The sequence below is a fragment of the Leuciscus leuciscus genome (genome assembly GCF_965113295.1).
Source record: "Leuciscus leuciscus genome assembly, chromosome: 13".
In the NCBI taxonomy this organism is placed as follows: domain Eukaryota; kingdom Metazoa; phylum Chordata; class Actinopteri; order Cypriniformes; family Leuciscidae; genus Leuciscus; species Leuciscus leuciscus.
The window spans coordinates 15,507,322-15,520,118 of record NC_138737.1 but is presented as its reverse complement, the minus strand read 5'-3'; the positions used below and the strand labels follow the sequence as shown (position 1 = coordinate 15,520,118).

The 12,797-nt window shown below is 38.7% G+C and overlaps 1 protein-coding gene across 3 annotated transcripts in view; it reads left to right on the top strand.

Annotated features, from left to right (window-relative positions):
* Positions 1-362: 362 nt before the first annotated feature.
* sema3b (sema domain, immunoglobulin domain (Ig), short basic domain, secreted, (semaphorin) 3B) overlaps positions 363-12,797 on the top strand; it is a 33,331-nt gene continuing 20,896 nt past the window's right edge. Inside the window, exon 1 of one of the 3 annotated variants that reach the window (XM_082188615.1) lies at positions 363-853. The gene's annotated coding sequence lies outside the window, so the exon portion shown is untranslated. Of the gene's footprint in view, positions 858-3,429; positions 5,136-12,797 lie in introns of those variants that run through there. The other 2 variants (XM_082188614.1, XM_082188616.1) reach the window with 2 other exon arrangements.

The window sequence follows — 12,797 nt, the reverse complement described above, 5'->3', positions numbered from 1 at the left end:
GGATAATGACTCGGAGTTCCTTATCATATGGCTTCAGAAGACATAGTCATATGTCAAAAATCATAGTCATTTTGAGTTCCTAAGTTGACTTAAGGGTTAAGTACATTTTTGGGTAAACTATCCCTTTAATAATTTACCTCATTACACTCCTAAGTTGAACTAAAGTTGCGCTGCAGTTTACAGGAACTCATCCAGAACTAATTAAAACATTCCAACGTAACAAAACACACATCTGATAGTGTACATCCCTGTATTCACAAGAGAAAGAGAGACTTTTACCTCTGACCAGTCTCCACCCATAATAGCCTGCCATCCAGGAGGGAGTGGCTGACCGAGGGAGGGGAAAGAGAGAGAGAGAGAGAGAGAGCTAGAGCTGGAGAGCTCTGCGGTAGCAGTCAGCACAAGAACCAAAGCAGAGAAAGACTGAAAGAGAGAGAGAGAGGGGGAAAAAGAAGGTAGATTGGGAAAGAAACTGTGGAATTAGCCACTAAGAAATAAAATTAAGGAGAAAAAGGAAAGAAGGAAGTCTGGAAAATAACTTCAGACCAGGACAGAAGAGACTGAGAGAGAGAGAGGGGGAAAAAGACAGACACATGAATTAAAAGAAGTCTTGGACTTCACATTGGAGACACATGTTCATGCGTGGACTGTTTCTGCTGCTGTGATCTGTCATTATTCCTCACAGCGTGTGTGTGTGTTCTTGAGAGGCTGAGGAGAGTGTGTGTTGTGAGCCTGTCGTTCCTCTGGAGTCTACGGGACCATGGCACCTGTCAGGAACAGATGAACTTGAGGCTTAAAAAACTCGTGGAAGAAAGAGATTAAAGCAGAAAGAAAAAAGCTGAAAGAGTAAAAGGTAAGTTTCTTTTCTAGCAATGCTGTGTGTGCATGTAGGAGTGTGTGTGGAAGGTTCTGCCTCTTTCATTTGTGATTATCTGAGATGTATCTTTATTAACCTGTATTTCATATTTTTGATATTTGTAATACTTTGAATAAAGGCCATACACACAGTTTAAAAAGTGAGTGTGTATATTGGGTAGGGAGCCCTCCAATGCGACAAGCTGTTCGACCTCTTTGTGCATGTGCATGAATGATGGCTTGGTATTGTATTTTTAGATATGAATACTGTAGTTTAGTCTGAGATGTTGTGTAATGTATGGATAAATTATGGGTTGATGTGTTGTTACGGGTATAAACACTTGTTTAGATTGGGTGTCTCTCTCTGTATGTGTGTGGACTGATCTAACTGGACTGTGTTTTCTTAATATAGGGTGATATTAAAAGATTAAATGGTCTGTGAATAAGCAAGGGAGATAGAGACAGATAAAGAATGGAAGAGTGATAGGGAAAGACAAGTTCGTTCTGTAAGTGTGTTTCTGCTGAAATATTTACCCTGGTGCAACTCTGACGGGTCCTGTGGTGCTCATGGGATGATGTTCTTTGGTTCACACAAAGAGCAAAAGACTGTTATCATCACTTCATCATCAACATTTTATGATTTTTATATTTTCAACCCCAAAACATCAGAGATTAATGGAAAGATGACAAGATAAGAGTGTACATTTACCCACAAACACACATATTGAGCTCTTTTTTCTGAGTGGAAATGTTCCATAAACATTTTATATATATATATATATATATATATATATATACATACACACACACACACACACACACATATGTATGTATATACATATATATGTATATGTGTGTATACGCTTTTTTTTACAATTACAATACATTTATTTTATAAATCAATCAATCAATCAATCAATCAGTTTTTTAAACTACAAACATCCTGGCCATCCCAAAAGAGTGTTTGTGTCAGATTTTGGCCCCAAACTATAGCAAAGTATGTATACAAACTGAAACACACCTAATCCATACCATACACTACCCAAAATAGTAATTAGACACACAAACACTCACATACCTACCCTCTCTCTCACACACACACACACTCTCTCATTCACATGCATTCACACAGAAACACCGTGTGCTGTGTTTTTGGTCAGCTGTGTTTTCGGTGAGGGGAAGAATGTCGTGTTGTTTTAGTGGCGACTCTAAGAGAACATTGTGTGTGCATGTGCTTGATGAAATTACACACAACGACTCAGGCAGCACACAACCGAACGGTCCCAGACTTTCCTTCAATGTGCATCACCAAGTGACTTTCTTTATTTTTCTCTGGCTCCTTGATTCTTGCTCTCAGGATTGGGGGGTGGGTAGAGAGACAGAGAGAGAGAGAGTAAGTAAGAGAGATTGAGAGTGAGATGGCTTTTAGCCCGGTGCCTCAGCCGGTGTGGATCGTTAATTGAGCTGCTCCCATAGGGGGGTATCAGACCCCAGATTAATTTGGCTCCCCCTCCTCACACAAGCGCACACACACTCATGCTTTCACCCTCACACAAACTCACACTCTCTTTTAGGGCCCTTTATATCCATCTATTAGACCACAGTTGTCAGATGTCTTGTCACTGCTGGAGATTCTATTCTGATTGGAGATTGCGGGTGGGTGTGGGCAAGTGTCTCTATGGTGGGGTTATTGATTGTTTTGTGGAGTGTAGTACTATTTAACTGCGGTGGGACCTGTAGGCCTGGACACATTAGGTTGTCTTGTAACAAAGAAATCATTCTGTACACATCACTGTGAATGTTTCTGAGTTCAAAGCCATGGACAATATATCGGGAATCTTAGAAGTGTGCTCTCCAGGCATAATATACTTCACTTTAAAACATTTCATCAGCTAGACATTGCTTTTGTGTTAAACTTGATGACAAGCCATAGTGATGTCCTTTTGAGTCAGTTCTTTTCAATTAATCAGTTGAATCAGTTCACTGAATGATTCATTATTGAAGTAATCATACACACCTGAAAAGGTCATGGAAAAGTGATGTCACTTATGTTTGCACAGACTTTGGAATATTTTGGGTCGATAAAGCAACCTCAGACATTTTAAACTTCCTTTAAATACTGTTGTTACATAATCAATTCTCCATTGTTGCTCTATTATGAAAGTTACAGGCAGATGAAGACATTAAAATACTCTGTGGTATTTTTATTGTTTTATTTTTTTGTGGTTGAGAAAACTCGATTAGGGCCTACAGCAATGTCTCTTGAACAGCAGTGTGACTCAGTGGTTGCATCTGAAATCCTACCTCACATGTTCAGATACTGTAGAATGAAGCTATTAGGATGAACAGCTGTGTCTTGTGGCCCAAAACTAGATAAAAGCGATCATGTAAAGTGGCACATGGTGTAGTGTAGGGATAGAGGAGCGATTTAACGTCTCGTGTTTTTGAGATGTGCGGGATTATGTGGAAAAACATAATGTGGGATAACTGCAGCAGCTTTCCCGAACTATGTTCAAAACATAAATCTAACATTAGCACCCTTTGCTCTTCCTAGGCTTTCTGACATGCCATTCTGGCATCCATTGGAAAGTTATTCCACAACAACATCAAGTTGACTGTTCTGATTTTATGTTATTTTCCATTTGAATTTATTAAACTACAAACCAACACATCGGTTTATGTATTATATACTTTCAAGAAATCATAAGTCAGTTGATAAATAGGTCTATGAAAATAATGCTATAATGCTTACATTTATTGTTTTATTTTAAATGATTGGTTTTTAGTTTTTGGTGTCTTAACTTTTTTTTTTTTTTTTTTACAAAATAGTACAGAATTTTAATATTGTCATTTTATCTCTTATTGCCTATAACTCTTTCCATCCATGTTTTTACTGTAATACTATTACGCATCTTCTGAAAGAGTACAGAATCTCTGGATCAAAACCATAGACTGTAAAAAAAGATGGACGACGCCCCTTCGCTCTCTTCCATTGATGAGAACTGAAGCCGCCAGTGTACCGATATGGCGCTGACATATTGGAACTTGAGTCTGCGCAGTAGCGATCTCGGGACCAGACCTGCGCAGTAGTGAGCAGGAAGTAAAGCTGCGAAATCAACGCTCCGCCCTCACTCTCGCAGAATGCACTCAGGGAGAGTGCATTCTGCACACTTTTTTAAAAATTGATTGCAGTACGACAAGAGGCATGTTAAAATAAAGTAAATACAATCTCCTCAGTCCTCCGAAGATCCCGAAAAAAATGTCCGTTGGTGCTTCAGTGACTACTTCGCTCAGAGAACCTGTCAATCACAGCTGTCAATCATGACGTTACACCACCGCATCACGTAACTAACTAAAAACCAACTTATTTTTGAAACAGACACTTGAACTTACATCAGCGTGATAAAAACGACAGCAAATGAAAGAAACCACCTTTGGAAAAAAGATATTTGAAGTGTAATTTAATTGTTTAGTTGGTCTCACGTCCCGTTGAATAACACGGGGAGGCGGGGCTTATGACTTATACTAGGACCAGTCACCGGGGGGCGATCGAGACGTTTTGGCTTCACTTTCAGGGCTTGTGCGGCACGCTTGATCAAAACACAGGCAAAGCAGCAGAAACAAGCGATAGAAGCATTGCTTACGCACATGTAAGATAACGCAATCATCCAACATTAAACGGCAAATAAACCAAAACTGCCTAACGAACCCATGAAGAGGTATAGGACTGTGAAGCTTTGGGAGTTTTGATGGACATGATTTGAATTCTTCTGAATCCGATCTGGACGAAGTATTAGACAAATGTGAATTTCTCCACTTTTTGTTCAAAATTTAGCTTTTTTAATTACCAAGTTTTAAAAAAAAAAAAAAAGGAATGCATGAAGCTAACACAGTTTTTTTTTCTCTCTCTTTTGATATATTGTATATTCAGACATGTTTTCTGTAGTCACACATAACACCACCCCGTATGCAACGACACTTCATTACAAGAGGTTTTGTAATCTTTTACAATCTCTTTAAGTCTAAACGAAACTTTCATTGTAGCTTGAGCAAGGCCAAAGTGCTTGTTTGGTATAAAGCTTGCCGAAAGTTAATAATTTAACAATAACAGAGCTGTCTATAAAACGTTTTATCTCTTCCTGTTTTGATTATTCAGATATTGAGTTTGTTTATGTCGAGTGTCTTTCTTGAGAATGTCTGCAGAGAGTTTTTAGATGATATTAAGATGGCGAGAGAAGAACAGGACCGAGTCAACAGGTGTAGAAACGTTGAACAGGTCAGTTTACTGAAGGTGGGACAACATACTTACTCTGGTGGGAGAGGAGAAGATGAAAAGAAAAGAAAGAATGATAGATCAGGAAGGATTAGAGAGCAGTGCAGGAGGGTGTTGATTTTTGTAATGATACTGTAGCAAATGCACATCATGAATGTTTGTGTGTTCACGCAGTGGTGTGTGTGCGAGTGGTGTACAAGTTGTTTTATGACGTAAGTGTGTGTGCATGTGCTGATTAAGGTCATTGTGATGGTCTTTTGTGCTGCTGTTGCCACATTTCACTTCTCACTTACGCACACTTTCACTATACACACGCATACACAGTTTCACTAGACAGGCACTACAGTTCAAATTCCAAATTTCCTTCAGAAATCATTCTAATATGCACAAGAAACATTTCTTATTATTATGTTGAAAACAGTTGTGATGGAACTCATGATGATAAAACATTTTCAGGATTCTTTGATAAATAGAAAGTTCAAAAGAACAGCATTTGTTTGAAATGGAAATATTTGTAACATTATAAAAGCTTTTTCTGTCACATTTTATAAATTGAATGCATATTTGCTGAATAAAAATGCTTTATTTCTTTCAAAGAAAAAACATCTTACTGAGCCAAAACTTTTAAACGGGTTTCTAAATGGAGGTAATGATATTTTCTAAACCTCAAATCTGAATCTTTTTGATATCAGTAGAAAAACATGAAAGCAAAACATTTGACCTGCACAAATACTGTACAGTTAAACCTGTGCACATACAAATACTGTATACACTGCTTTCACAGTAGATACACATAACACATACCACTGAGCTCGATAAACCCCTCTCAGATTAATGTGTTTTTGACTGAAGTATTTTCCATCACTACATGTTTATTTTTTAAGTAAAGCCTATAGAGGTATGATGTCATTAGACAGTGCTACAGAAGTGTGTGTGTGTGTGTGTGTGTGTGTGTGTGTGTGTGTGTGTGTGTGTGTGTGTGTGTGTGTGTGTGTGTGTGTGTGTGTGTGTGTGTGTGTGTGTGTGAGCTTTCATATGGGTCTGAAAGATGACAAAACATTGCTGCTTGATTAAAAAGAGGGAGGCATTCCTGAACGCAGGCTTTTTAAAACAGGGAGTGTGTTTGTTTGTGTAGTGCATGTAAGTGTGTACGTCTGTTGTTGTGTGGCTATGATTAAAGAGGTAACAGATAAATCATGACGACCTGCAAGTTGTAGGTTGGTTTGGAAAGACACATTATGAGTTTTGTCAGTGGTATTTTTTTTATTTTATTTTTTATTTAAATTAATGAAATATGTGACCACTTTGTTTTTGTTTTTACTCAGTATTTAAGTAATTCCAGCATTTGGTAACTACAGAGCCCCTAAAGGGACATGGTGATAGAAAAAATATGAGATGGAAAGAAAAATTATACTGTATTTCAATGCTTTTATGTTCGCTCGCAAAAGTTTTGCATTTCCCGTGAAACTTTTTTGTTCTTTGTGATAGAACGCAAAGTTTCTTGGTGGAACACAATTCATTTGGGAGAGAATTCAAAAGCATTGACATATAATTTTTCCTCCCATCTCACTTTTTTTCTTCACAATGTCCCTTTAGGTAACAGAATTGCATTTCAGTTATCCAAATAGTTCTTCCTCAAATTCAAATTCATTCCATTAATTAATTGTTAATGGAAGCTTTAAGGAACAGGAGTTGTTAAGAGGCATTGAAACAACTGTAAATAAAGAACATTCCTCTGTCTCCCTCTCTACTTCCTTCCCAACCCGTTTGTCATTCACCTTCGGCCTCACTAGAGCTCTAGGAACTGGTTGTAATAGGGGATGGAATACAGCGTGACACCTCTGTAGAAGGTGCAAATGACTGTGTGACACTGATAGATTTCTCCTTTAATAGAACCGGACTGAGTGTGACTGGACACACACACAGGTTCAAATCCATCGGCTAAAGATGCCACTACATAGAAAGAGAGAGAGAGACAGAGTGAAAAAGTAAGAACGATACATTAAAAAGGCATTAAGGATTATGGGTAATGGAGCAGGCCCGTCAGTGTGGATTAGCTAATGCTCATCAAGGAGTAGAAGTGTGTGTGTGTGTGTGTGTGCGCACAGCGCGCATGAAAAGGGGGAGAATGTGTCCCTACATACACCCCTCAATAGTATGCTGCTCATGTCTGTGTGTGTGTGTGTGTGTGTGTGTGTGTGTGTGTGTGTGTGTGTGTGTGTGTGTGTGTGTGTGTGTGTGTGTGTGTGTGTGTGTGTGTGTGTGTGTGTGTGTGTGTGTGTGTGTGTGTGTGTGTGTGTGTGTGTGTGTGTGTGTGTGTGTGGTTATTTTGCATCCTAGCTCATTATTCCGTAGTGGTCGACTAAAGTGTGTGTTCAGCAGCAGCTTTTAAATAATGAAAGAAGATAGAAGATATTGGATGTGCACAGATAGCAGTGTGTGTGTGTTTGAAAAATGGAGTCCCAGGATAAAGAGATATTGGGGGTGGTTGCAGTTTCTGATTTGATGCCCACAAACCCTTAACAAGCTACCTGAGAGAGAGAGAGAGAAAATAATCCTCTCTTAGCAAACTTATTTGATTTCTTAACCTTCATCTACAGTGGATATATTTACATACTGCAGAAGCGCCACTGCAGAAACGAATGATCAAGTGAAATATAATAACTGTGTGTGTGTGTAGTGTTGAATGTCCATTCCCTTTGAGATTCTACCCACTAGCACTCTCAACCATAGTAAATCAATACCTGTCAATCACACACACACACACACACACACCTGGCTGCTGTACACACCCTCGATGGTTATTTGCCCTAGGGCACCTCTGAGCAGATAGTGGGGCAGTTTTGTCTGTGTATGTGTGTAGAGATGAGAAAAGTGTAATTCTGTGGTTTCCTTATTACTGTGCGGATTGTTTCTTAAATTAATCAACTCAAGTAGTGATTAGCACTTGCAATTCCCACATTTCCATTAGCATGGATACTTTCTGTACTAGATGTCAGCTGGTATTGACCTTTCCTGAACATACAATATATAGTGTGTGTGTGTGTGTGTGTGTGTGTGTGTGTGTGTGTGTGTGTGTGTGTGTGTGTGTGTGTGTGTGTGTGTGTGTGTGTGTGTGCTCTGTGGAGACAATGATGAGAATTCCTGCTTGCATTCCTTTGGAAACTACTCGTACTTTAGGATTTAACAGCATAAAATGCGTTTTATTTGAACTTTTCATTAAAACTTACCTTGGTCAATCCATAACATATATATATAAATGTATATTAATGTTACCTCATTGAATTAATAGTAATGATGGAGAATTAAAATAGGTGTTTGATATAGAGAAACAGAGGGGATTCTATGTCATTGTAATCACATCGTATGAATAAATGTATTCATTTTGCATTAATCTTGGACATTCTGCGAGGAACCTCCATGTGTGTTTTATGTAGGATAGAAATCCATACGCTTGTGGAAAGACATGAGGGTTAGTAAATGGTGAGAAGAGAAAAAAAAAAGTGAATTATACAGTCTGGGTCCATATATATTTCCTGTCGGCCTTGTACCAGTTTTTTCATTTTCATTTTGGTATGGCTTTATATCTGGAATATTTCACATGCATCACCACCTGGAATTCTGGAAGAAAAAACCAAAAACCAACTGAAAGATAAACCTCTGATAGCACATTTTGATAGTACAAAAAAACACTATTTAATCTCTAAAGCTGCTCTTTCTTCATCAGTATATATAGGCCGTTTGTTCTGTGTGAAATTACATTTGTTCAGTTCTGCAGCTGCGCTCATTACAGGATTAAATTAAACATTCACCCAACTAAACACAGTCTTGAGTGTGCACACACACACGAGGCTGGCGTCTGTGCCGTCTACTCCCTGTGTAGATCTGCTTATCCACGTTTAGTTACTTGACATTTGTCATGCCACATATCGTTAAAACCCGCTGTTCAGTGTTCATTGTGTTTGCTCTTCTATGATCTTTTATGTGTGCGTGTTACTCGATTGTGTGTGGGTGCACAAGGTAAAGATGGAGTATACAAGTGCATATCTCTGGTTAATGATGTAAAATAATTTAATACTCTAGTTTTGTTGTGGATTCTGCATCTGTGAATCTAATAAATTCTTTATAGAACATTTTTTATTGTTTGCAGGCCATTACATAATTTGTTCCACCACCATATAACCAATTCAGGTTTCTTAGGCTTCATTTACAGATGCATTTAGAAGTTTTGTCTATGTCTCAGTCTGTCTGTCTGACTTATAATAGATGGGTTTTGGATTTTTTGGCTTTAGATGAGGAGAAAAGTGTGTTTTTGTTTAATCAAAAGTGAATTGCAGAGGACTAGATGTTTTTTTATGATGTGTGTGTGTGATTTTTTCCCTTGACCTGTTAAGTACACCTTGCTCTGTTTCTTTCTGAGGGTGATTTCCCAGCTGGGTGGTTCCTTGGAAACCATAAATGGCCCACCTGCATGGTCCAATCACACTTTTAACTGACACCTGAGAAACAAGGTGTGTGTGTGTGTGTGTGTGTGTGTGTGTGTGTGTGTGTGTGTGTGTGTGTGTGTGTGTGTGTGTGTGTGTGTGTGTGTGTGTGTGTGTGTGTGTGTGTGTGTGTGTGTGTGTGTGTGTGTGTGTGTGTGTGTGTGTGTGTGTGTGTGTGTGTGTGTGTGTGTGTGTGTGTGTGTGTGTGTGTGTGTGTGTAAAACCCATCTATCTCTCTTTACTGCTGCCCCTGCCTTTCAATTACACTCTAATAGAGGGGATTTCTGCCTCTTTTGAGACAGCTCATCCAGAGGTGTGTGTGTGTGTGTGTGTGTGTGTGTGTGTGTGTGCGCGCAACAGAAAGAAAGACCCAGAGTCAGTCAAATTTAGCAAAACTGCAATAGAACTGACAAGGGATTAAATGTAAGGTGATAAAAGTATTATACAGTGCAGCGAAGCCCGTGTGTGTGTGCGTGTGTGTGTGTTTGAGATGCTCTGATGGTCTCATTGGGTTTGCGTGGAACTGAAACCCAGAGACTTGTGGGTCGAAGACTCAAACTCCCGCAGTGATCCGCCACTCTCTTCCCATCACGTTCCCGGTATAATCAGTCAAGCCACTGATAATCTCTCACCATCCCTATGAATAATGTTACTGCTGTGTGTGTATGATCATTAGTATTATACCAGAGGCCTTGACAGCTTCCTGACGGTATGCTGTGACACACTCACACACACTGTCTCTTTATCCAGTCACCAGAATCTCTTCTGACAGCTCTTACTGGGAGCAGATCTTCAGCCGCTCCAGGGAGTCAGGCGCTGTGTGTGAAGGCAGGGACAGGAACGGGAAGGAGAGCAGAAAACTTGTCAAAGTGTTTTCCAAATCTACTTCCACTTCCATCCAAATAAATGTGACCTTCACTTCTACTAGACAAAATAGAGAGTGAGGGAAAAAAGAAGAACAGAGAACAAGAATAAAAGGTTGAAGTCATATTAATCAGTGTCATTTTATTTATAAAGCACCTGTCAATCATGTATAATCCTACCAGGGGGTGGGGCCAGTGATTGACCCTGTCAGTGTGTGAGTGTGTGTGGTTTGTGTTGGATTTCCCACTGGTTCCACTCTGCTACTGTTTTAGGTCACAGAAAATGGCCCGATGGAAGTGGCCTGGGACTAGAGCTAAATCGGTCTCATGAGAAAATGCTTTGTGTGTGGTGCAAAAGAGCTGAAACAGATATGTGCAGCACTCTGATGATGGTTTGATAGTTTTTAGATGGTCTCTGTTCTAAAAGTAGGCGTGCATGGATGTACTTAGCTACTTTAATCAGGGGTCTTTGAACCTTTTACAGGCCAGGACCCCTTATTAGTGGATAAAGAAACAGAGCAGAGACCCACTTTACATATTTTATAAAAAAAAAAAAAGACTTGCATTTTAGGCCTGGCATTATAATAACATGAATTTAGTACCATATTAATGTATGAGCTTATATTTAAAATAATCCATTAAAATAATATTTTTTTACGTACAAATTCATATAAATGACATAGTAATTTTATTTTACTGTGGAAGGGATTGTTAAACATTATTTTTAGCTTCTCTAGCTTTAATTGAAGTTAACTTTGTTTTATTGTTTATTGTTTTAACATATATTTTCTGTTTTGAAAACAGTTTTTTCCTTTTTCACAAAAATTAGCTGGAGATAATTGACAGTTCAGGTGAAGTTAATTGTCTGACTCTTGCAAGACCACCTCAGACCCCCTTTTGAAGAGTAAAAAGAAAAGAAAATTTTGGACACATCCAGGAATGTCCTTCAATGGAAGAACAGTTCATAAATAATATATTATTATGTTCTAGAAGTGCAAATAAGTCTATGATATGTCCTCATTTAGATAACTAAGTAACTCTGTGTGTGTGTGTGTGTGTGTGTGTGTGTGTGTGTGTGTGTGTGTGTGTGTGTGTGTGTGTGTGTGTGTGTGTGTGTGTGTGTGTGTGTGTGTGTGTGTGTGTGTGTGTGTGTGTGTGTGTGTGTGTGTGTGTGTGTGTGTGTGTGTGTGTGTGTGTGTGTGTGTCCACTTCAAAGACACAGAGGATTATGGGTGAAAGGGCTTAACTTCATGATGATTTGACCCTGGGGGAGAGATAAAGGGGGGGTGAGAAAAAGTGTGAGAGTGAAATAGACTATAGATAATATTCAGTTTGAGAAACATGTGGAATGTGTGCAGACCCTAATCACAGGTTCAGAGGGGACGTTTTGTGAATGTCAGAAGAGAGTGTGTGAAAAAAACAGAACCATGAGAAGCAAAACTCTTAAACCAGGGCTGAAGTGAGGAGCGTGTAATTTTCACCTTCTAAATGCGGGTGTGCTTTTAGCCTTAATTAGCACATTTAACTGTCAGCTGGGTGAGTTATGACATCCTCAGTCCCAAAACGTTAAGTCAATTGCGGTGGTTCACGCCTACTGGCCAATCAGATTTGAATATTATGGCCGGACCCGAGTGGATGACACTGCGATGTCGCCGTAGTGTTAATCACCCTCTTAGTTCTGGAATTTGTTTAATGTCATGTTGCCGAGTCAACCACAGTCATGGTGATTAGCTACGGGTCTTACAACTCAAGCAACAATGACCCAGAATCCAACACGGGCTGAGATGGACTGATGTCCCTGTGTAAGACACACAGACACACTCATACACTGTTCCATCCCGAGTTCACACAGACGGGACAGCTATCATTCTAGTGATGGTCTTTGTGCAACACACACACTATTTATAGGTGTTTCTTGGAATTTGGGGTCTGATTTTTTATTTTATTTTTTTTTACTTACAGATTTTAACTATTTGGTTTTATATGAGGATCACATAAAAATAGTCTTGGAGCCTTTTTTATTATGCTTTCATCATTATATATAAAAAAAATTAGAAACACAATAAATATCACTTATGAATGGTTTATTTTTATTGTCATTTTCTAAAATTATTACAAGAAAATTATTTAATTGTGTGTATTTAGGATTATAAATTGCTAGCTGTGAAATTAACCTTAGTAAGACAAGAGTTTGTCATTTTATTCCAAAAATATAATAAATGTCATCACTGTCATTTGCATCACAAACTTCTGTTTAACACAATACATCATTTGAGATGTGATGAAAATGAGCGCTTTAATGATTTTCAGAGAAAAAATAAC